The sequence below is a fragment of the Ovis aries genome, chromosome 7 (assembly GCF_016772045.2).
Source record: "Ovis aries strain OAR_USU_Benz2616 breed Rambouillet chromosome 7, ARS-UI_Ramb_v3.0, whole genome shotgun sequence".
NCBI lineage: Eukaryota > Metazoa > Chordata > Mammalia > Artiodactyla > Bovidae > Ovis > Ovis aries.
Genome location: NC_056060.1, coordinates 370,923 through 395,461, shown reverse-complemented (window position 1 = coordinate 395,461; position 24,539 = coordinate 370,923). Strand labels below are relative to the sequence as shown.

Here is a 24,539-nt window from a genome sequence, read left to right as displayed (position 1 = left end):
GCGCTCCGGGCGAGGGATTCCACCGCTCCGGGTTTTGTTCGGGCTGGGAAGATGGGCGCTCTGCAATCGCCGGAGCAGGTAACTCAGGGAAGAGGGAGGAGGGGGAGATGGCTCTTGGAGGTAGGGAGCTGGGGATGGTGACGGGCGGAGGGAGGGGGGGGTGTCCCGGGCAGGGGGGTGAAAGTCAGTCTTGGTTTGATGCAATCTGCCCAGAGTATCGTGATGGGACTTTAAGTTCAGTTTTGTTTTCCCCAAGTCAGGTGGTCCAGCCTGGGCCTTTGAGGTCGTTATCTTCTTTTTCCAGGCCAGAAGACTCCTTCATTTCCAGCCCAGGTGCTACACCTAAGTGAGTGAGTGAACCCTCAGAGTGTGCTAGTCAGCCCTGGTCGCTGCAACTACATGGGAAACTCTGATCAATAACTGTCTAACTGAGCCTAGCCAACCCCCAGAGATACTAAAAGGGTTGTTTTAGGGCATAAGTTTTGAGGTGGTTTGTCATGCCGCAATAGTGAAAGTGAGAATCACTCATTCGTATCCAACTCTTTGCCACCCCATGAACTATACAGTCCATGGAATTCTCCAGACCAGAATACAGGAGTGGGCAGCCTTTCCCTTCTCCAGGGCATCTTCCCAACCCAGGGGTCCAACCCAGGTCTCCCGCATTGCGGGCAGATTCTTTACCAGCTGAGCCACAAGGGAAGCCCAAGAATACTGGAATGGGTAGCCTATCCTTTCTCCAGGGGGTCTTCCTGACCCAGGAGTTAAACTGGCGTCTCCTACATTGCAGTTGGATTCTTTACCAACTGAGCTATCAGGGAAACCATACCACAATAGATAATGGAACACATCCATTGGCCTTGAGTCTGTCTGCCAGGTCAGAAGGAAGATGTCTATCCTCTTCTCTCCTGCCTCTACGCCATCCACCACCTGTTCCTACTTTAATTCTTTTTAATTTTGTACATTCCCAGTATTTCAGAGAACTTATAATCTTATGAATAGTCTTTTCTCATCTGAGAAAACTCTTGTTAATATATCCAATAATGTTTTCTTAAAAAGATGCTGTTAGCAATACAGATATTCCTGTCTACCTGTCTCTAATGCCTAAGTTTCAATAAATAAATATTTTAAATCCTTATTTTCCCAATTTTTCGTAGAATAAAACTTTTATTATTGCCTGACAAGGAACAGTCAGACACAAGTTGTTACCTTCAAGTTCTCCTAGAGAGTTGATAATGGGTGGGGGGTGAGGAAGATAAAGCATTCTTATAAATATGCATGAAGGTTCTGGAAACCCAAAGAGGTTTCCAGGATCTGAGCAGATGTCTTCCTGACCACACCCCATTGATACAGAAAGTGGAGTGTAAACCTCAACCGGTTATATCTCAAAGCAAAGAATGTTTTTCTCCTGAGAGAACACATGTATGACAGCTCTGGGAGGTTTAAATTTAAATCATCTTGAATTAAATCTGAACACTTAAAAAGTGGATCTTGACAAATTTCCTAAACAACCTGCCTTCATGCTTGAGTAACTCAGAAATGGCTGAACAGATAGGTTCAACTTTCCAGAAGAGAATTTGCTTCTGAGTTAATATGAAACCTAGTAAATTTCAGCTGAAAAGGTTACTAGGAGAGGGAGAAATTTGTAAGACATTGAAAATGGAGATGCAATATGAACATAAAGATGATAAATGTAAAGTAGGAGCTTGGAATGAGAGCGATACCCATAACCATAAATCTAACAGTACTGGTTATGTCATAATTTCAAAGGTTTTATGTATTTATCTGCGATGAGTGCATAGCTCAACATTGCTGTTCTTATCCAGTATTTTTCCTTCTCAGTTTCCTCTTGTTATAATAATATTTCATATTTATGTAGAATATATCAAAAGAGGCTGTTTATATTACAAGATATACTGTCTTCCTTGTCTAATGTTGCCAGTTAAAACAACTAAAAGTAAGGCACTATGCAAACTTGATTGTCACGTACTTGCTCTTCCAAATTCTGTTTACTTGAACTAGAACTACACACTAGAGGTGGATTGGATTGAGGACCCCTATGGCAACCTCTCCTGACCTTTCTTTCACATGTTTTTTTGAGCCCAGCTAAGTTCCATGTCCCTCAAGAAGCCTTCCATTGCCTCCCAGGTCACACTGATCTCTCAGAGCTCTCCTAGCATGAAGCACACATTTTGACAGCAGACTCATGTAGCTTAATGGTCACTCGCCTTCCCACCCAGAGTATCAACTGGGACAGTGAGGTAGAATTGAGGAAGTTTGATTCCCTTTCATTGAACCCTTATTACAGATCAGTAATCATATATGCCAGCAAATTTGGAAAACTCAGCAGTGGCCACAGGACTGGAAAAGGTCAGTTTTCATTCCAATCCCAAAGAAAGGCAATGCCAAAGAATGCTCAAACTACCGCACAATTGCCCTTATCTCACATGATAGTAAAATAATGCTCAAAATTCTCCAAGCCAGGCTTCACCAATTCGTGAACTGTGAACTTCCAGATGTTCAAGCTGGGTTTAGAAAAGGCAGAGGAACCAGAGATCAAATCGTCAACATCTGTTCCATCATCAAAAAAAGCAAGAGAGTTCCAGAAAAACATCTATTTTTGCTTTAGTGACTGTGCCAAAGCCTTTGACTGTGTGGATCACAATAAACTGTGGAAAATTCTGAAAGTGATGGGAATACCAGACCACCTGACCTGCCTCTTGAGAAAACTATATTCAGGTCAGGAAGCAACAGTTAGAACTGGATATGGAACAACAGACTGGTTCCAAACAGGAAAAGGACTGTGTCAATGCTGTATATTGTCACCCTGCTTATTTAACTTCTATGCAGAGTACATCATGAGAAACGCTGGACTGGAAGAAACACAAGCTGGAATCAAGATTGCCGGGAGAAATATCAATAACCTCAGATATGCAGATGACACCACCCTTATGGCAGAAAGTGAAGAGGAACGAAAAAGCCTCTTGATGAAAGTGAAAGAGGAGAGTGAAAAAGTTGGCTTAAAGCTCAACATTCAGAAAACAAAGATCATGGCATCCGGTCCCATCACTTCATGGGAAATAGATGGGGAAAGAGTGGAAACAGTGTCAGACTTTCTTTTTCTGGGCTCCAAAATCACTGCAGATGGTGATTGCAGCCATGAAATTAAAAGACGATTACTCCTTGGAAGGAAAGTTATGACCAACCTAGATAGCATATTAAAAAGCAGAGACATTACTTTGCTGACTAAGGTCCATCTAGTCAAGGCTATGGTTTTTCCAGTAGTCATGTATGGATGTGAGAGTTGGACTGTGAAGAAAGCTGAGCAGCGAAGAATTGATGCTGTTGATCTGTGGTGTTGGAGAAGACTCTTGAGAGTCTCTTGGACTGCAAGGAGATCCAACCAGTCCATTCTAAAGGAGATCAGTCCTGGGTGTTCTTTGGAAGGACTGATGCTAAAGCTGAAACTCCAGTACTTAGGCTACTCATGTGAAGAGTTGACTCATTGGAAAAGACTGTGATGCTGGGAGGGATTGAGGGCAGGAGGAGAAGGGGACGACAGAGGATGAGATGGCTGAATGGCATCACTGACTCGATGGACGTGAGTTTGAGTGAACTCTGGGAGTTGGTGATGGACAGGGAGGCCTGGCTTGCTGCAATTCATGGGGTCGCAGAGTCAGACATGACTGAACGACTGAACTGAAACTGAACTGAATCATATTTAAATGCTTTAATGCTACCTAGTAAGGGAAAGTATTTTTCATTCCTACTTAGCGGGAAGGGAATGGTAAATGAGGGGGAGTTAAAGCCAAAAAGTTTAAGTAATGTGACCAAGTAAAGGTGCTGGAATTGAACTCATATCTTCCTGTCAAGCTCATGTTCTTCATATTTACTTCACATTGTCTTGCTATCAGGGCCAGGGCAATTTGTGTTAGGCATTATACTTTTTGAGTGACACTGACAGTGATAAAATTTACCTTTATATATTTGTTGTTCATATATTTACTATCATATGGGACATTAACATGAGCTGTTGCCATCTGTCCCAGGTTGGTTTTCTGGGGAGCAGACTCCAAGACAGAGATCCACATGCAGAATGCTTACTTGGAAAAGCCTTTGGTACCCCAACATGTGTGGAAAGGAGACAAAGGGAGCACAAAGGGAGCAGTGTAGAAAGAGGGAGAAGTCCTGTTATGCTGCAGCCCCAGAGTACCCTGTCTGACCTCACAGAAAGCTCTGGCGCTAAGACAGCCTGTGTTGCTTCCATATTGTACTTGTCTTAGTCTCTCAGTTGTGGCCAACTCTTTGTGACCGATGGACTGTAGCCTGCCAGGCTACTCTGTCCATGGGATTCTTCAGGCAAGAATACTGGAGTGGGTTGCCATGCCCCCCTCCAGGGGGTCTTCCCAACCCAGGGATCAAACTCAGGTCTCCCATATTGTAGCCGGATTCTTTACCATCTGAGCCACTAGGGAAGCTCAAGATTACTAGAATGTGTAGCCTGTCCCTTCTCCAGGGTATCTTCCTAACCTGAAATTGAACAGTGGTCTCCTACATTGCAGGTGGATTCTTTACCAGCTAAGCTACCATGGAAACCCTACTTCCCTATTACTGTTGTAACAAACTATCATAAACCTATTTCTTAAGCAGCACTAATTTACTATCTTACAGTTCTGAGGGTCAGAAATTTGAAATAAATCTCACTGAGCTAAAACAAAAGCATCAGCAGGGCCACATTCCTTCTTCAGGCTCTAGCAAAGAGTCCATTTGCTTACCTATTTTAGCTTATTCTCTTTCTCCATAGCCAAGAGCTCCTCTTATTATGTCCATCATTCATTCTGTGTTCCAAGCCAGAAATCTCAAGTCCTTCCCTCCCTCTGCCCCTCACTTCCCACCACATCCTGCTGAATCTGCCTCCTTAATACCCCCTGGAATTAATCTTTTTCCTTCATTACCACAGCTTTTATAGAGACTCATTTATGTCTTTTAAATGATCTCTCCTTGCAACCCAACCTCCCAAGCCCTCATTATAAAATGAAAATATAATCAAGTCCCTCCTGGCTTAAAATCTATCTCATTGGATCATTCTTGCCCTTAGGATAAAATCCACCCTCCCAGCAGAACCTTCTAGGCCTTCCATGATCTGACCCCTTTTCTCTCCTCTTGCTTCTTCCCTTGCCCCTATGATCTAGTGAAAGTCATATTAACTTTTCTTTTTCTTACATAAGCTATCCTCACTTGTGTTTATATACCTTTGCAAGAGTCTCATACTTTCAGACTAGAAATGAATGAAGGAGATGGGGAGCTCATACCCGGATTCTAGCAAATTGGAAGGAACAAGATAGCCAGGGACATCATGGGTAGTGGCAGTTACTAAGAGGAGAAGAAAGGAGGCTAAGGCCTAGAGATCCTTGATTATAAGAAAATAAGAGTGGGATTTAGAAATGGGAGCACTTCTCTCTTAGCTCAGTTGGTAAAAAAATCCTCCTGCAATGCAGGAGACTGGGTTCGACTCCTGGGTCTGGAAGATCCCCTGGAGAAGAAAATGGCAATCCACTCCAGTATTCTTGCCTGGAGAATCCCACAGACAGAGGAGCCTGGTGGGCTATAGTCAAGAGTTGGACACGACTAAGGGACTAAACCACCACCACCACTCAAAGAAGAGGAAAAGCAAGGGAAAAATGCTTGGAGGAGAAAGAGGAAATGTCACAACTGACAAAACTAAGGAAACCATGAACCCCCTTGATCCCCACAGCTCTCCAGAAGGCATTGGGCAATGACATTTTTTTTTTCTATCTTATCAGGCCCTTTCATTTCTAGTTAGTAATGGAATTAATAATGGCTAGGATTTACTGAGAACTTAATATGCACCAATCATTTTCCTTAAGTGCTTTAATTAATATTTAATTCTCACATCAATATTAAGAAGCATGTTGTTTTATTCCCATTTTACAGATGATGGCACTGATGTACGTATGTCAAATGGCATAGTGGCACAGTTACGGAAAGGAATGATTTACTCATATATATGCCTAGAATCATGTTTAGACAAAACTGACATATCTTAACATGCCCATCTCTTTTATCTGTGGGTAAGGACTAAAACAAAGCTAGTGGAGGTGAGGGAATTCCAGTTGAGCTATTTCAAATCCTGAAAGATGATGCTGTGAAAGTGCTGCACTCAATATGCCAGCAAATTTGGAAAACTCAGCAGTGGCCACAGGACTGGAAAAGGTCAGTTTTCATTCCAATCTCAAAGAAAGGCAATGCTAAAGAATGCTCAAACTACTGCACAATTGCCCTCATCTCACACGCTAGCAAAGTAATGCTCAAAATTCTCCAAGCCAGGCTTCAGCAATATATAAACCATGAACTTCCAGATATTCAAGCTAGTTTTAGAAGAGGCAGAGGAACCAGAGATCAAATTACCAACATCACCTGGATCATCAAAAAAGCAAGAGAGTTCAGGAAAAACATCTATTTCTGCTTTATTGACTATGCCAAAGCCTTTGACTATGTGGATCACAATAAACTGTGGAAAATTCTGAAAGAGATGAGAATACCAGACCACCTGACCTGCCTCTTGAGAAACCTATATGCAGGTCAGGAAGCAACAGTTAGAACTGGACATGGAACAACAGATTGGTTCCAAATAGGAAAAGGAGTACGTCAGGGCTGTATGTTGTCACCCTGCTTATTTAACTTATATGCAGAAGAGAAATCCTGGGCTGGAGGAAGCACAAGCTGGAATCAAGATTGCTGGAAGAAATCTCAATAACCTCAGATATGTAGATGACACCACCCTTATGGCAGAAAGTGAAGAGGAACGAAAAAGCCTTTTGATGAAAGTGAAGAGGAGAGTGAGAAAGTTGGCTTAAAGCTCAACATTCAGAAAACGAAGATCATGGCATCTGGTCCCATCACTTCATGGGAAATAGATGGGGAAACAGTGGAAACAGTGGCAGACTTTATTTTGGGGGGCTCCAAAATCACTGCAGATTGTGATTGCATCCATGAAATTAAAAGACACTTACTCCTTGGAAGGAAAGTTATGACCAACCTAGATAGCATATTAAAAAGCAGAGACATTACTTTGCCAACAAAAGTCCATCTAGTCAAGGCTATGGTTTTCCCAGTAGTCATGTATGGATGTGAGAGTTGGACTGTGAAGAAAGCTGAGTGCCGAAGAATTGATGTTTTTGAACTGTGGAGTTTGAGAAGACTCTTGAGAGTCTCTTGGACTGCAAGGAGATCCAACCAGTCTATTCTGAAGATCAGTCCTGGGTGTTCATTGGAAGGACTGATGCTAAAGCTGAAACTCCAGTACTCTGGCCACCTCATGCAAAGAGTTGACTCATTGGAAAAGACTCTGATGCTGGGAGGGATTGGGGGCAGGAGGAGAAGGGGATGACAGAGGATGAGATGGCTGGATGACATTACTGACCTGATGGACATGATTTTGAGTGAACTCCGGGAGTTGTTGATGGACAGGGAAGCCTGGCATGCTGCAGTTTATGGGGTTGCAAAGAGTTGGCCACAACTGAGCGACTGAACTAACTGACTAAAGGACTTTGTTTACAGGGTAGATTTTTTTTTTATTGAAGACAATTATTTTATGATTGATACTAAATGTATACAATTTTATCTCCTTTATGTAATGATTGCCATGTGCATGCAATGAACTCTCTCCTTGAGAAAAACTGGAGTGTGATGAATATCTTTGTTAGATTATTCTTTTCTCCTTTACAATAGAAACATGGAATCAGAAATGGTTAATAATGGTAGTTTGAGGTTTCTTAACTGAGCTGAATTTAATGCAAAGTTAATTCAGTCAGTTGATTCACTGGCCTTGTAGAGGCATGACCTTTTTCATGAGAGAACTAGAGATACAATTTATTAATGACATCTTTCCAAATCTCTAGGCATATAAACAAAAATTTTAAACATGAAGAATTCTCAAAGCTATGTGAAACCATGAACCAGGCTTAGTAGAATGTATTAGTGCCAGTGCTTTATTGGTATCAGAGCCCAATGCCACATCAAATAAGATGCTATCTGCCTAAAGAAACAGAGGAGGTTTTTAGCATCTAAATGTGTCTCCTTCTTTCTTCCCTAATACTAAAGATATTTAGGAGGATATATTTTAAAAACAAATATAAATGACAGCCTCTAACAAACATGACACCAATCAGAGTCTCAGAATTAAAAGTGCTGAAAAAACATCTTACCTATTCTTCCCTGGAGAGTCCATCTTTGCAGATGTATTTCTCATACAACTGTTCTTCATACTAGTGTATATCTTCCATCAATCTCCATGTGAACAAATCAGATAATTAAAAAATGCCTCTAATTGAGAGAAATGAGGCAGTGGGAGAGTGGAAAGATGTGAGGAAGAGATATTTGAAAACAGTTGCCCATATTTTAAGAAATATGGTTTATTTTGAAAGATCTCATTCTGTCTGTACTTGGAAAAAATCCTTATATTCTAGCCAGAGCAAAATTAATTTGGATGTACTTTATTATCCAACTTGTATGTGATGTTATTTCCTTGTCATCTGGTGGTCTGGACATTGACTTTCTGAGACTTGACAACTGATAATATTTAGAAACATGTTAATTCTTTCATGTGAGTAGGAACTATATATTAGCCTGCTGGTGCTGTGTAGAAAATACTACTCTTGTGTCCAACAGGAACTGCTGGTCAACAATTACCTAAATTAAGTGTCAGGGGTATAAAATGTCCTTGCCTTATGTAAAAACAACAACCATATAGTACTTTATATTTTTTGTGTGTGAGCCTATTGAAATCCAAGGTAATAAACTGTGTCTGGCGGACAACACAGTAAGAAAAATCATGTTGGCATGGCATCTTTAGGTATCTGGGTGACTCAATGGGGTTACTGCTCAGAGCTAATGAGAAACTGTCCAGTGGATTTCATCAAAATAGACACTAGTTCTGGGTAATTCAGACCAAAGAAATGATGTTTCTTCTTACTGGAGAATCTTAAAGAGGGAATTTGAGATCAGTGTGAACCATGTCTTCAGTGCTTCCCTTTACTGGGTGAAGGCAAAGTCTTGCCCTACATAGGGTCACTCATGGGACCATGTGAGGGGCAGTGTTTTAAAGGGCAACTGGGAACCATTTGGATACTTAAACCCCTTTTCTAAAAGTAACCATCACAGCACCCATGAAGGTTCTTTATGGTGTTACCATTCATGAGCATCACTAATAGAAAAAGTGGAGAATTTACTGCCAAACCTGCAAATTTGGCAAAAAAAAATCATCCAATCTTTGAACTGGGCCCAAACTGAGTGGTAGAGTGTCTTATTAGAATTCTGGTCACTCAATCTAAGGACACAAGGAAACTATTCAGATTAACAAAACAAACAAAACAAAAAAACAAGTCATATGTGGTAGCTGAGGGAAAACTAAATGCATTTATTGATGCAATTAGCCACTTTGATGGAAAGGTCAATCAGCGAAAAAAGTTGGAATAGGCTGCATGGGTTTTGGTAAGAGTTTAGTTTAGCAAATATTTATTTCCAACCATGTGATCATTACTTTACTAATTGATGGAATAAGATATTGTCCCTGCTTCAAATATATCAAATAGATAAATCAATACTTATAGTTCAGTATTCTGGTGATGGGTTCATGGACAAGAATCAGAATTTCCATAGACCTTGAAGTAAAAAATTAGGGATGGGGGAAGAAAGAGAATCAGGAGATGTGTCATATTTTCAGTGATTAAAAAAGTGGAACTTTAAATTACCAGAAATTCCCTGGTGGTTCAGTGGTTAGGATTCTGTACTTTTACTGCCGAGGGCCCAGGTTCAATTCCTGGTCAAGGAACTAATCCTAAAAGCCATGTGGTGTGGACAAAAAACTGAAAAAAATGTAACCAAGATGGCCTTAAGGTTCCCCTGAGTCTGACTGAACTTCACAAAGACTTACTTCTGACTCTAGGCACTGATCTCCCTTTTCTTAGAGCAATTACTTTAGAACACTTGTAGTTGTCCATTTTTTCCTGCCCCTTGAAATATAAACCTTCATAAAAGCCCCTTGCCAGTTTTACATCCCAAGACTCTGTTTCTCAAGGACCTGGGAACTATTCCTTTGAGTTGTAATCATCAAGAAATATGGTACCCCCATGCCCAATCTCTGTGGGAGGGAGGAACCTAAGTTCTATGGCACCAATTGACAGATACATGGCCTAATCATAGAGAAAAGTTGACAAACTCAGGAATAGCTCAATGCGCTGGACATATCCCATTGATCAACCTCCTTCTAAAGTCCCCCGGCACTCTTCCACTTGTTCATCTTGCTCTTAAAAACACTTCTGCCCTTTGTTTAGTTAAGTTGAGTTCAGACTTGGTTCAGTAGCTTTTTTTTTTTTACCATTTAATAATCTGCACCTTTATTTTGTTTAATGGAAAAAATAGAATTCCATTACATAAATATGGCTTATTTTCAGTTGTAAAAACTTATGAGTGGGTTATATGGGAATACCTTTCATGAACATAAGGCAAATTTTTCTGCTTTCCTCTGACATACCTGAATTGGAGCTGTAGAAAACCGTGCCTTTAAGTTAAAAACACATTTTAAAAAGGATAATTCCTTGGAGAATGGGTGTGAGATGGCAGGTACCCTCCATTACCTAAACCATGTAACAGATTAGCCACCAATGCTTAGTGGTATAACACAGGTTTATTTCTTACTCATCTAACTTCCACATGTGGATGCTTCTAGTCTCAGGGACCTGGGGACCCAATCTCATCCTCTTTCAGCATATGACTCTCAAAGTTCATCTGGAAATCAAGAAGATAGCAAAAAAGATTATGTAAGGCAATCAAATCTAATCCTTAAAAAAATGGATTATCACTTCTTTTGTTCCCTCAACCATTAAGTAATAAACTAACAAGTGAACATTAACCATTAGGCTCTAAATTTAAAGATTTTCGTTGAAATGAAAAGCTACTAATGGATATTAATGGCAGCATAGTTTATGGGCTGACATATAATTGTTCATGTAATTGTCTTTTTTTTCTTTTCTTTTTAAAATTTATTTATTTTTTAATTAATTAATTTATTTTTATTTTACTTTACAATACTGCATTGGTGTTGCCATACATTGACATGAATCCACCACGGGTGTACATGAGTTCCCAATCATGAACCCCCCTCCTACCTCTCTCCCCATATCATCTCTCTGGGTCATCCCAGTGCACCAGCCCCAAGCATCCTGTATCCTGTATCGAACCTAGACTGGCGATTCAATTCCAGAAAAATAAACGACCCAATCAAAAAATGGGCCAAAGAACTAAATAGACATTTCTCCAAAGAAGACATACAGATGGCTAACAAACACATGAAAAGATGCTCAACATCACTCATTATCAGAGAAATGCAAATCAAGACCACAATGAGATACCGTTTCACACCAGTCAGAATGGCTGTGATCCAAAAGTCTACAAGCAACAAATGCTGGAGGGGGTGTGGAGAAAAGGGAACCCTCTTACACTGTTGGTGGGAATGCAAACTAGTACAGCCACTATGGAGAACAGTGTGGCAATTCCTTAAAAAACTGGAAATTGAACTGCCTTATGACCCAGCAATCCCACTGCTGGGCATACACACCAAGGAAACCAGAATTGAAAGAGACACGTGTACCCCAATGTTCATCATAGCACTGTTTATAATAGCCAGGACATGGAAGCAACCTAGATGTCCATCAGCAGACGAATGGATAAGAAAGCTGTGGTGCATATACACAATGGAGTATTACTCAGCCATTAAAAAGAATACATTTGAATCCATTCTAATGAGGTGGATGAAACTGGAACCGATTATACAGAGTGAAGTAAGCCAGAAAGAAAAACACCAATACAGTATGCTAACACATATATATGGAATTTAGAAAGATGGCAATGATAACCCTGTATGTGAGACAGTAAAAGAGACACAGATGTATAGAACAGATTTTGGACTCTGTGGGAGAGGGAGAGGGTGGGATGATTTGGGAGAATGGCATTGAAACATGTATACTATCAGGTAAGAAACGAATCGCCAGTCTAGGTTTGATACAGGATACAGGATGCAGTAGCTTTGAATTAGATCTTCTTTACCTGTTTAACTTTGGTGCAATTTTACTCTGACAATAGAAGATCAACAAGGAGACAAGAAAGGAGGATCTCTCTAAGCACAGAGCAAAGCATTGATCAAGGCATGGAAGCATTATATTGTGCTATGTGTTGGGGGAGATCTACCCATATTTGCTATGTATGTGATGCTACAGTCCTCTCTGCCCACACTCTGCCTTTTGTGTACTTATATATGAGAATTTTCCACCTTCACCCTGGTGGCTCAGATGGTAAAGAATCTGTCTGCATTGTGGGAGAACTGGGTTCGATCCCTGGGTCCAGAAGATCCCTTGGAGAAGGGAATGGCTGCCCACTCCAGTATTTTTGTCTGGAGAATTCCATGGACAAAGGACCCAGATGGGCTACAGTCCATAGGGTTGCAAAGAGTTGGATACAACTGAGAGACTAACAAACACACACCATCAATAGGGCTAGGACACAGGTGCACTTGTGAGAATCCCACCCATTATCTTCAACTCTCTCCCTCCCAGCCTGGAGGAATCTTATCCAAGACTTACATCTTCAGTCCTCTCTTATTACTATTTCCCTCTGCTCTGTTCTGTATACACTCCTAGGTTGGTAGTTTTAAATACAAACCACTCTGCCTTCTTCCTATGCTGGGGCAAGAAAGTAGTCTGTCTAACTGTCTGAGCTGAATTCGCGCCCAGAACTCCTAACTGTCTGTTTAGGGCTTGCCCCTTCTACTGCACCCTGAGCTGCTGCCCTGATCATTCTAGGTTTCATATTCCTTATCTGAAAAATGGGGTGAAATTTAGCTGAGTAACTACTTTGTTGTTGTTGTTTAGTCCATAAGTTGTGTCCGACTCTTTTGCAATCCCATCCACTGTAACCCACCAGGCTCTTCTGGCCCTGGGATTTACCAGGCAAGAATACTGGAGTGGGTTTGCCATTCACTTCTCCAGGGGACCTTCCTGACCCAGGGATCGAACCTGGGTCTTCTGCATTGGCAGGCAGATTCTTTACCACTGAGACAACTACTTTACAGGGCTTTTATGAAGAGAAATGAAATGCATAAGCACTCTGGTGCAGTCTGACAGTTTGTGTTCTGTAAACACTAGGCCTCTAGCCGGTTCTCTTTTCTTCTTTCTCTATTTTTTGCATTTGTCACACTGCACTGATATCATTTATCTACCTCAGTTCATTGCAAGCTCCTTTGCTGCAAGTTTCTTCAGGTATTTATTTGATTTCACCCAGCATGGTTGCCCAATAAATGTTTGTTAAATAAATGAAACAACAAAGTCTTTTAAACAAGGTGTAAAAACAACTACAGGTTTTGTGGCAATCAAAATTGTTTAAGGTAACCCCCTGAGGGAGGAGGTAACAGGAAGTTTTTGTTCAGTGTGCACATATTTCTATTTGGGAAAATGAAAAACTTCTGGAAATGGGCAGCAGTGATAGCTGCACAATTTGTGAATATGCTTAATGCCACACAACTGTGTACTAAAAATGGTAAATTTTATGTTTTATACATTTTAGTTTCCATCAATAGTTTCAAGTCTCTCCCTTGATAGAAATCTTTGTTTTTGTTTAGTTGCTAAGTTGTGTCTAACTCTTTGTGACCCTTTTGGACTATAGGTTCCCCTACCCATGGAATTTCCAAGGCAAGAATACTGGAGTGCATTGCCATTTCTTTCTCCAGGGCATCTTCTTGTCCCAGGGATTGAACGTGCATTTCCTGCATTGCAGGTGGCTTATCACTGAGCCATCAGGGAAGCCCTTTATATGTTTTTATCTAGTGCATGCAAGCGAAATCACTTGAGTCCTGTCCAACTCTTTGTGACCCTATGGACTATAGCCAGCCAGGTTCCTCTGTTCATGGATTCTTTAGGCAAGAATACTGGAGTGGGTTTCTATGTCCTCCCCCAGGGGATCTTCCCAGGGATCAAACCCCTGGCAGGTGAGTTCTTTACCACTAGTGCCACCATGGTTGAGTTCAGTTCAGTTCAGTTGCTCAGTCATGTCCGACTCTTTGTGACTCCATGAATCACAGCACACCAGGCCTCCCTGTCCATCACCAACTCCCAGAGTTCACTCAGACTCACATCCATTGAGTCAGTGATGCCATCCAGCCATCTCATCCTCTGTTGTCCCCTTCTCCTCCTGCCTCCAGTCCCTCCCAGCATCACCGTCTTTTCCAATGAGTCAACTCTTCGCATGAGGTGGCCAAAGTATTGATGTTGATGTTGAGTTTCAGTTTCAACATCAATCCTTCCAATGAACACCCAGGATCTCCTTTAGGATGGACTGGTTGGATCTTCTTGCAGTCCAAGGGACTCTCAAGAGTCTTCTCCAACACCACAGTTCAAAAGCATCAATTCTTCGGCACTCAGCTTTCTTCACCGTCCGACTCTCATATCCATACATGACCACTGGAAAAACCACAGCATTGATTAGACGGACCTTTGTTGGCACAGTAATGTCTCTGCTTTTTAATATGCCATCCAGGTTGGTCATAACTTTCCTTCCAAGAAGTAAGCGTCTTTTAATTTCATGGCTGCAGTCGCCATCTGCAGTGATTTTGGAGCCCCCCAAAATAAAGTCTGACACTGTTTCCACTCTTTCCGTGTCTATTTCCCATGAAGTGATGGGACCAGATGCCATGATTTTCGTTTTCTGAATGTTGAGCTTTAAGCCAACTTTTTCACTCTCCTCCTTCACTTTTATCAAGAGGCTTTTAGTTCCTCTTCACTTTCTGCCATAAGGGTGATGCCATCTGCATATCTGAGGTTATTGATCTTTCTTCCGGCAGTCTTGATTCTAGCCTGTGCTTCTTCCAGCCCAGCGTTTCTCATGATGTACTCTGCATATAAGTTAAATAAGCAGGATGACAATATACAGCCTTGACATACTCCTTTTCCTATTTGGAACCAGTCTGTTGTTCCATGTCCAGTTCTAACTGTTGCTTCCTTATCTGCATAGAGGTTTCTCAAGAGGCAGGTCAGATGGTCTGGCATTCCTATCTACTTCATAATTTTCCACAGTTTATTGTGATCCACGCAGTCAAAGGCTCTGGCATAGCCAATAAAGCAGAAATAGATGGTTTTCCTGAACTCTCTTGCTTTTTTGATGATCCAGCAGATGTTGGCAATTTGATCTCTGGTTCCTCTGCCTTTTCTTAAAACCCACTTGAACATCTGGAAGTTCACGGTTTACGTATTGCTGAAGCCTGTCTTGGAGAATTTTGAGCATTACATTACTAGCATGTGAGATGAGGGCAATTGTGCGGTAGTTTGAGCATTCTTTAGCATTGCCTTTCTTTGAGATTGGAATGAAAACTGACCTTTTCCAGTCCTGTGGCCACTGCTGAGTTTTCCAAATTTGCTGGCATATTGAGTGCAGGACTTTGACAGCATCATCTTTCAGGATTTGAAATAGCTCAACTGGAATTCCCTCACCTCCACTAGCTTTGTTTGTAGTAATGCTTTCTAAGGTTCCTTTATAGTCCAATTCTCACATCCATACATGACCACTGGAAAAACCAAAGTCTTGACTAGACTGACCTTTGTTGGGAAAGTAATGTCTCTGCTTTTTATTATGCTGGCTAGGTGATACATAAATGCTAAAAGTATATTCAAATCAAAAAACAATATCAACAACAGCAACAAGCAGTGAACAAAGTATATATAAGAGAAATAGAACAAAAACAGTAAGGCAGTAAATTTAAATTTAGTCACATTTATAAAACCACTATTAAAATGTATAGCAATCCAATCAATGTACAGCCTAGTGTTGTTGTTCAGTGACTAAGTTTTTTCTGACTCTGCTATCCCATGAACTGCAGCACGCCAGGCCTCCCTGTCCTTCACTATCTCCTGGAGTTTATTCAACTCATGCCCATTGAATCAGTGATGCCATCTCATCCTCCGTCACCCGCTTCTCCTTTTGCTCTCATTGTTTCCCCGCATCAGGGTCTTTTCCAATTATCTGGCTCTTTGCGTGAGGTGACCAAAGTATTGGAGTTTCAGCTTCAGCATCAGTCCTTCTAGTGAATATTCAGGGCTGATTTCCTTTAGGATTAACCAGTTGAGCTCCTTGCTCTCCAAGGGACCCTCAAGAGTCTTCTCCAACAGCACAGATCAAAAGCATCAATTCTGCAGTGCTCAGTTTTCTTTATATTCTAACTCATATTCTAACTCTGTGTAGCTTTGTTAGCAAAGTGATGTCTCTGATTTTTAATACGCTATCTAGGTTTGTCATAGGTTTTCTTCCAAGGAACAAATGCCTTTTACTTTCATGGCTGCTCACCATTCACATTGATTTTGGTGCCCAAGAAAATAATATAGAGCACAGTGACTATAGTTAAATAATTTTGTATATTTGAAAGTTTCTAAGAGAAATTTTTAAAAAATTGCATCACAAGGAAAAAAGCAATGAACATTGGGGTACATGTGCCTCTTTCAAATGTTCATCACAGCACTGTTTATAATAGGCAGGACATGGAAGCAACCTAGATATCCATCAGCAGATGAATGGATAAGAAAGATGTGGTATGTATACACAATGGAGTATTACTCAGGCATTAAAAAGAATACATTTGAATCAGTTCTAATGAGGTGGATGAAACTGGAGCCGATTATACAGAGTGAAGTAAGCCAGAAAGTAAAACACCAATACAGTATACTACTGCATATATATGGAATTTAGAAAGATGGTAATGATAACCCTGTATGCAAGACAGCAAAAGAGACACAGATGTATAGAACAGTCTTTTGGACTCTATGGGAGAGGGAGAGGGTGAGCTGATTTGGGAAAATGGCATTGAAACATGTAAGAAACATGTATCATATAAGAAATGAATCGCCGTCTAGGTTTGATGCAGGATACAGGATGCTTGGGGCTGGTGCACTGGGATGATCCAGAGGTATGGTATGGGGAGGGAGGTGGGAGGGGGGTTCAGGATGGGGAACACATGTACACCCGTGGTGGATTTATGCTGATGTATGGCAAAACCAATACAATATTGTAAAGTAATTAGCCTCCAATTAAAATAAATAAATTTAAATTAAAAAAGAAAAAAGCATATAACTGTGGGCAGTGATGGATATTACTAGACATTGTGATGATCATTTAAAATATATTTATGTTGTACAGCAGAAGTTAATATAATGCTATAAGTCAAGTGTATCTCAATTAACCACTTTGAGTTTTAAAGGCCGTGCGTTATGTTGTTGGAAAAGGAAATGGTAATCCACTCCAGCACTCTTGCCTGGAAAATCCCATGGACAGAGGAGCCAGATAGGCTACAGTCCATGGGGTCACAAAGAGTCGGACACGACTGAGAGACTTCACTTCACTTATGTCATGTAAATTATGCCTCAATACTATTGCTAATTTAAGCATCAAAGCTTAATGAAAATAACAATGACATTGTGTTGTTAGGCTCAAATATATCTATAAAACAAATTAATATGCATAGATATATACCATAAATACTTATTCCCTTATGTGCCATGCTAAGTCTTCCGTCTAAAGGTATACATGCTGCAGCATGTTATAACACCTTTTTTTTTTTTTTAGTGACCAAAAATGAGAACTGTGGCAGAGTCTGGCTTTATGCTCTTCAAATACATCTGTTTTATTGACATATAGTGAACATCATTCCCTAACCTTCTCAGAGCTACATTGTACCAGGTGATTAGTTTTTACAATGACATATGGGTAGAAGTGATGTGTTTATTACATGTAGAGCCTCTGAATAGTGTATTTGTTTCCTTATATTCTGTCTGTTTGGCATCTCAGGTTTCTGCATGCTGAAGATCCAGTAGGAAACTTCAAAGAAGAAGTAGGGACAGTGGGACCCCTAGATGAAAACAACCAAGGTTTTTATCATCACTGACTGCAAACGTGTGCTGTAATATGATAGTAAAATGTTTCTTTATTTTGTTACACTGATATATTTGAAGTGTTGTCTCAGAGTGTAGATTTGTTTCAGGTGATGATGATATTGAATTGAACAGAGAAATATTTAATTCGATATCCTAATGATGGAATTAGGGATTAGATCAATTCACTCACATGGGTGATGGACATTCAATTTGTTCCATCTTGTAAGTAAAATTTAGTTGAAACGAATAATGAATACAATTCTCATTTGTAAATAAACATGACACTAAATGACATGGATACCACATCAATCCTAAAAAAGATTACAGAGGTCCAATTTATGAGGAACATGATGTAATAAAGAGAAACAAATTTAACATACAAAAAAAGAAATGAAATATTAGAAACACTGATAGTGTTTCAGATTGGCAAAGAATCTCTAAGCAGAAAGGAAAATAATATGCTTATGAGTGTAAGTTGATATTGGCCTTGAAACCTCATTCTTGACAATTTTACCTACATACCTGCCTGGAAGTAGCTGAAATGGAAAAAGCATTTTGTAGGAGGTTGGTTTTTTTTTTTTTTGTCTTAAATAATTGGGTTTAAATGTTTTATGGGCTCTAAAATCACTGCAGATGTTGACTGCAGCCATGAAATTAAAAGACACTTACTCCTTGGAAGAAAAGTTATGACCAACCTAGATAGTATATTCAAAAGCAGAGATATTACTTTGCCGACTAAGGTCCATCTAGTCAAGGCTATGGTTTTTCCTGTGGTCATGTATGGATGTGAGAGTTGAACTGTGAAGAAGGCTGAGCGCCGAGGAATTGATGCGTTTGGACTGTGGTGTTGGAGAAGACTCTTGAGAGTCCCTTGGACTGCAAGGAGATCCAACCAGTCCATTCTGAAGGAGATCAACCCTGGGATTTCTTTGGAAGGAATGATGCTAAAGCTGAAGCTCCAGTACTTTGGCCACCTCATGCAAAGAGTTGACTCATTGGAAAAGACTCTGATGCTGGGAGGGATTGGGGGCAGGAGGAGAAGGGGATGACCGAGGATGAGATGGCTGGATGGCATCACGGACTCGGTGGACATGAGTCTGAGTGAACTCTGGGAGTTGATGATGGACAGGGAGGCCTGGCGTGCTGCGATTCATGGGGTCACAAAGAGTCGGACATGACTGAGCGACTGAACTGAACTGAACTGAAATGTTTTTTTTTTTTTTTTAAATTATTAATTGGAGGATAATTGCTTAACAATGTTGTATTGGTTCTGCCAGTCATAGGTGTATACATCTCCTTGGTCTTTAACCTCCCTCCCACACCCCACCCCATCGCCCCCAGTTGTCATAGAGCTTCAGGTTGAGCTCCCTGTTTTTTATATTTAGAAACTTTCCACTAGCTATCTGTTTTACATGTGATGGTGTATATGTCTCAATGTTAATCTTTCAATTTGTCCCATGCTCTCCTTCCCTCAGAAGTCTGTTCTCTATGTCTGTGTCTACATTCCTGCCTTGCAAATAGGTTTATCAGTATCATTTTTCTCAAGCACACACACACACACACACACACACACACACACACACACACACACACATAGGATATCTGTCTTTCTCTTTCTGACTTACTTCACTCTGCACAACAGGCTCTAGGCTATTTTTAGGGTGCCTTTAATTTTGAATCTGCTAGATACCTATGCTGATGACCAACTAGATATCATAACATGAATAAAACTACCCAGATTTTGTCAGCAGATACAGCATACTTTAATTTCCATAAAAGTTAATCTAGGAACAGAGTGCTCCACTTCTGAAAAGCGATCTAACTTTCCCTTCAATGGATTGGAAAGAACAAAAATACCATGTTTGTGTATTTGTAAGTGACAGGTTTTTTCTAAAGATGTGAAAGATGAGATCTGGATGAATTACGGGAATAAAATTAAGGAAGGCAAATTTACAACAATTACTAATGGTCTGAAATGCAATAAATGGAAAGTTTTAATTTTTTTCCCAGAAAGTACTATTGATATGAGAAAATTAAGTGTCATTTCTCTACTAAGTTTCTACCCCCACAGAGGGGAACCTTATGCCAAGAAGGAGCTGCAGAAGACAAGTCATCTACAGAAAAAAGTAATTTTAAAACATAAACCCAAATGATCAGCAAACAGAAGCAGTCTTCTAGAAATTAAACTGATACCCATGAGAAAATGTCCCCCAGGGTGAGCATGACTATTTCCTATTTCAGAGCAGCTGATCTTTGAAGAATCCTCCAGAATGAGAGTGACTTCCTGACTCAAAAGAATTATAAAAGTTTACAGGGTCAAAACAGCTATATTCTCATAGATAACTTCATGTAAATCTATGAAGTTAAGATGTTAGATGGTTTTATTTAAACATAGTTCTGAATTTGAGGTTTAAGATGCAAAAGATAAAACATAGACATATGAAATTCAGAGATCTTTATCTGAAAATTAGTTAACTTAACAAATGTATTTCTTTTTAAACGATAAAATTAGATATAAGTGAAATAATAATATTAATAGCATTTGCAATAAAACTTTCACTTAAGGTAATTTTGAAACCTAATTCTGGTGGAAATAGAGAAATATGAGAGAAAGAAGAAGCACAAGCTGGAATCAAGATTGCCGGGAGAAATATCAATAACCTCAGATATGCAGATGACACCACCCTTATGGCAGGAAGTGAAGAGGAACGAAAAAGCCTCTTGATGAAAGTGAAAGAGGAGAGTGAAAAAGTTGGCTTAAAGCTCAACATTCAGAAAACGAAAATCATGGCATCCGGTCCCATCACTTCATGGGAAATAGATGGGGAATTGTGGAAACAGTGTCAGACTTTCTTTTTTGGGGCTCCAAAATCACTGCAGATGGTGATTGCAGCCATGAAATTAAAAGACGCTTACTTCTTGGAAGGAAAGTTATGACCAACCTAGGTAGCATATTAAAAAGCAGAGACATTGCTTTGCCAACAAAGGTCCATCTAGTCAAGGCTATCGTTTTCCAGTGGTCATGTATGGATATGAGAGTTGGACGGTGAAGAAAGCTGAGTGCTGAAGAATTGATGCTTTTGAACTGTGGTGTTGGAGAAGACTCTTGAGAGTCCTTTGGATTGCAAGAAGATCCAGCCAGTCCATCCTAATGGAGATCAGTCCTGGGTGTTCATTGGAAGGAATGATGCTACAGCTGAAACTCCAATACTTTGGCGATGTTATGCAAAGAGTTGACTCATTGGAAAAGACTCTGATGCTGGGAGGGATTGGGGGCAGGAGGAGAAGGGGACAACAGAAGATGAGTTGGCTGGATGGCATCGCTGACTCAATGGACATGAGTTTGAGTAAACTCTGGGAGTTGGTGATGGACAGGGAGGCCTGGAGTGCTGCGATTCATGGGGTTGCAAAGAGTCAGAGATGACTGAGCGACTGAACTGAACTGAATGCAAAAACAACAGTTTGTGGGGCTGGAAGATGGGAACAGACATAGTAGGTTTAATGGAATGTGAAAACACAGTTAGAGAACAAACATTAATGAAGTGTTATGAGAACTGTGAAAGTGTTGACTGCCTGATATCTGATTACATGAACTTGAAGTGAAGCAAGATAATGGGTCTGTGTGTGCGCGTGTTAGTCCCACTCATATGCTTTTGCCATTTGCATTCCTAAAATAAATAATCATAGGGTTTAAATAAAGTTACACTTATTACTTTATTAGATAAAGTTACAATGGAATTATAGAGGACATATTTTATTTGGTTGTAAGAGAAGATGACAATGGATCAGAGAATCACATGTGTTAAGAAGAAACTATATTAAAATATCATGAAAGTGAAAGTCACTCAGTCATGTCCAACTCTTTTTGACCCCATGGACTATATAGTCCATATTGTCCAGGCCAGAACACTGGAGTAGGTAACCTTTCCCTTCTCCAGGTGATCTTCCCAACCCAAGGATCAAACCCAGGTCTCCCACATTGCAGACAAATTGTTTACCAGGTGAGTCACAAGAGAAGCCCAGGAATACTGGAGTGGGTAGCCTACCACTTCTCCAGTGGATCTTCTTGACCTTGGAATCAAATCGGGGTCTCCTGCATTGAAGGTAGATTCCTTTCCAACAGAGTATCAGGGAACCCAAATATCATGAAGAATGGGTCATATTTATGGACTAAGTTAAAGATTAATTGGTATTTGTAATTCAGTATACAATGGGTATTAATAAGAAATGTTATTGGGTCCCATGATGTAACATGCTTTCAATGTGTAGCATAACCGATGGGTGAGGTACGAAGAAGAGAATAATATGATTACATGTATCTGTTCCCCAGTAACAAGGAATGAGTTTAAGAAAGTCAGTTCTCATTGGAGTAGAAATGGGACAGCTTAAAATGTTTTGAATAAGAATTAGGCAAAAGTTTTAAGTGAAAATCTTTAAATTAAAAGGAGATGGAATTCCCTGGTGGCTCAAGAAGGTCTACAATGAGGGAGACCTGGGTTTGATCCCTGGGTCAGGAAGATCCGCTGGAGAGGAGACGGCAATACACTCCAGTACTATTGCCTGGAAAATCCCATGGACAGAGGAACCTGGTTGGTAGGCTACAGTCCATGAGGTTGCAAAGAGTTGGACACGACTGAGCAACTTCACTTACTTTACTTACAGAGAAACAAATGGATGAACCCAAAGAAAAACAATAGTAAGCCTGTGTCATACATAATTTCACTTTTAAAAGGGGTGAAACAATTTAATAGTATTGCTGCCCAATAAAGCTCTAAATAAAAATGCATACATTGTATTGTTTCTGGTATCATTACTGCTGCTGCACAATCACTTCCATCATGTCTGACTCTTTGTGATCCCATGAGCCATAGCCCGCACTCCAGACTCTTTGTCCATGGAATTCTCTAGGCAAGAATACTGGAGTGGGTTGCCATCCCCTCCTTCAAGGGATCTTCCTTACCCATGGATCAAACCTACATCTCCTATATCTCCTGCATTTTAGGCAAATTCTTTTACTACCGAGATACCAGGGAAGCCCTCTGGTATCACTACATCCAAGAATAAGAAAATGAAGATTTTATTTCTCTAATTGATTTTAACTGCAAGTCAGTTCATCGCTGAGGTTTCAAATCTCATTTCTTAGAAACAGCAAGGCAAAGGCAGCAGTACTTGCAGGGATTATGTACATAGCTTCACGCATCTGATCAGTTAACAGAAGTAAAAAGTTGCTCAAAAGCATTAATGAATTAACCGTCTTGAGTTTACCATATCTACAGATGGAGTACAAATTAAGAACAGAAAAATCAAATATCACCACAATGATGGAATTTATCCTCTTGGGGTTTTCTGATATTCCCAATTTCCAATGGATTCTTTGGGGGATATTTTTTAGTCCTCAATCTGACCATCCTGATGTGCAATAGTGTCATTGTACTGATAACAAGAATTGGCCGTACTCTCCAGACCCCCATGTACTTTTTCCTCAACCACTTTTTCATTTTAGAAATCTGTTATGTAACTGTCACTATCCCAAGAATGCTCATAGACCTCCTGAACTAGAAAGGGCACGTATCTTTCATTGCCTGTGCTACACAAATGTATTTGGTCCTTCTGTTTGGAGGTTTAGAGTGTCTCTTCCTGGCCATGATGGCCTATGACCACTACGTGGCCATTTGTAACCCTCTTCACTATGGCCTGATTGTGAGCCCCCAGGTCTGTGTCCAGCTGGTCACTGCCTCCTGGGTCAGTGGAATTCCTGCTGTAATTGGGCATACGTGGCAGGTTTCTTATCTGCCCTTTTGTGGGTCTACCAAATTAATAATTTTTTCTGTGACCTCCCCCCAGTATTCAAGCTTGCTTGTGGGGACACGTTTGTGAATGAGATAGCAGTCTATGCAGATGCAGTGGTATTCATCATGGTTTCATTTCTGTTGATTGGTGTCTCCTATGGCAAAATCATCTCCAACTTTCTGAAACCGTGATCTGCCAGCGGGAGGGGCTAAAGCCTTCTCCACATGCTCGTCTCACCTCACAGTGGTGGTCTTATTCTACGGCACAGCCTCTACCACTTATTTACAGCCCAAACCAAATCAATCTGAAGAAACTGGGAAGCTGATCTCTCTTTTCTACACAGTTTGGAACCCAATGTTGAATCCCATTATATTTACTCTGAAGAACAAAGATATCACCATAGCACTGAGGAAACTACTAAGTAAATTATCAACTTGACGCGAAGGCTTGAAATTACAGAAGCAATTTGTTTTTATGTTTCTCATGTAAATACATCAGAAAATATCATCTAGTATTATTTCTATGTTCCTAGGAAATGATAGTTAATATCATCACTGCCATCTCACATTATGTAAAATGACCCTAGTTTCAAAGAGTTAAGGGTTTCTGGGTTATCAAAACACACATTATCTCCATGGAAATGATTTATTCTGAAGACTTATCTTTCCTGTCACTGTGAAAGAGTGAGTTAAGAGATTTCCTGAGCAATAAAATGATAGTTAACTGCAATATAACCAATGATCAGGGTCATGCCCTGTAAGAAAT

The 24,539-nt window shown here is 40.3% G+C and overlaps 1 non-coding gene and 1 pseudogene across 1 annotated transcript; both read left to right on the top strand.

The window, feature by feature from the left end:
• The first annotated feature begins 24 nt into the window (after window positions 1-24).
• On the top strand, window positions 25-24,225 carry LOC121819928 (olfactory receptor 10AG1-like; annotated as a pseudogene).
• On the top strand, window positions 9,778-9,850 carry TRNAK-UUU (transfer RNA lysine (anticodon UUU)). Its single transcript has one exon. It is a non-coding gene; the product is annotated as a tRNA-Lys (tRNA).
• Window positions 24,226-24,539: the final 314 nt, after the last annotated feature.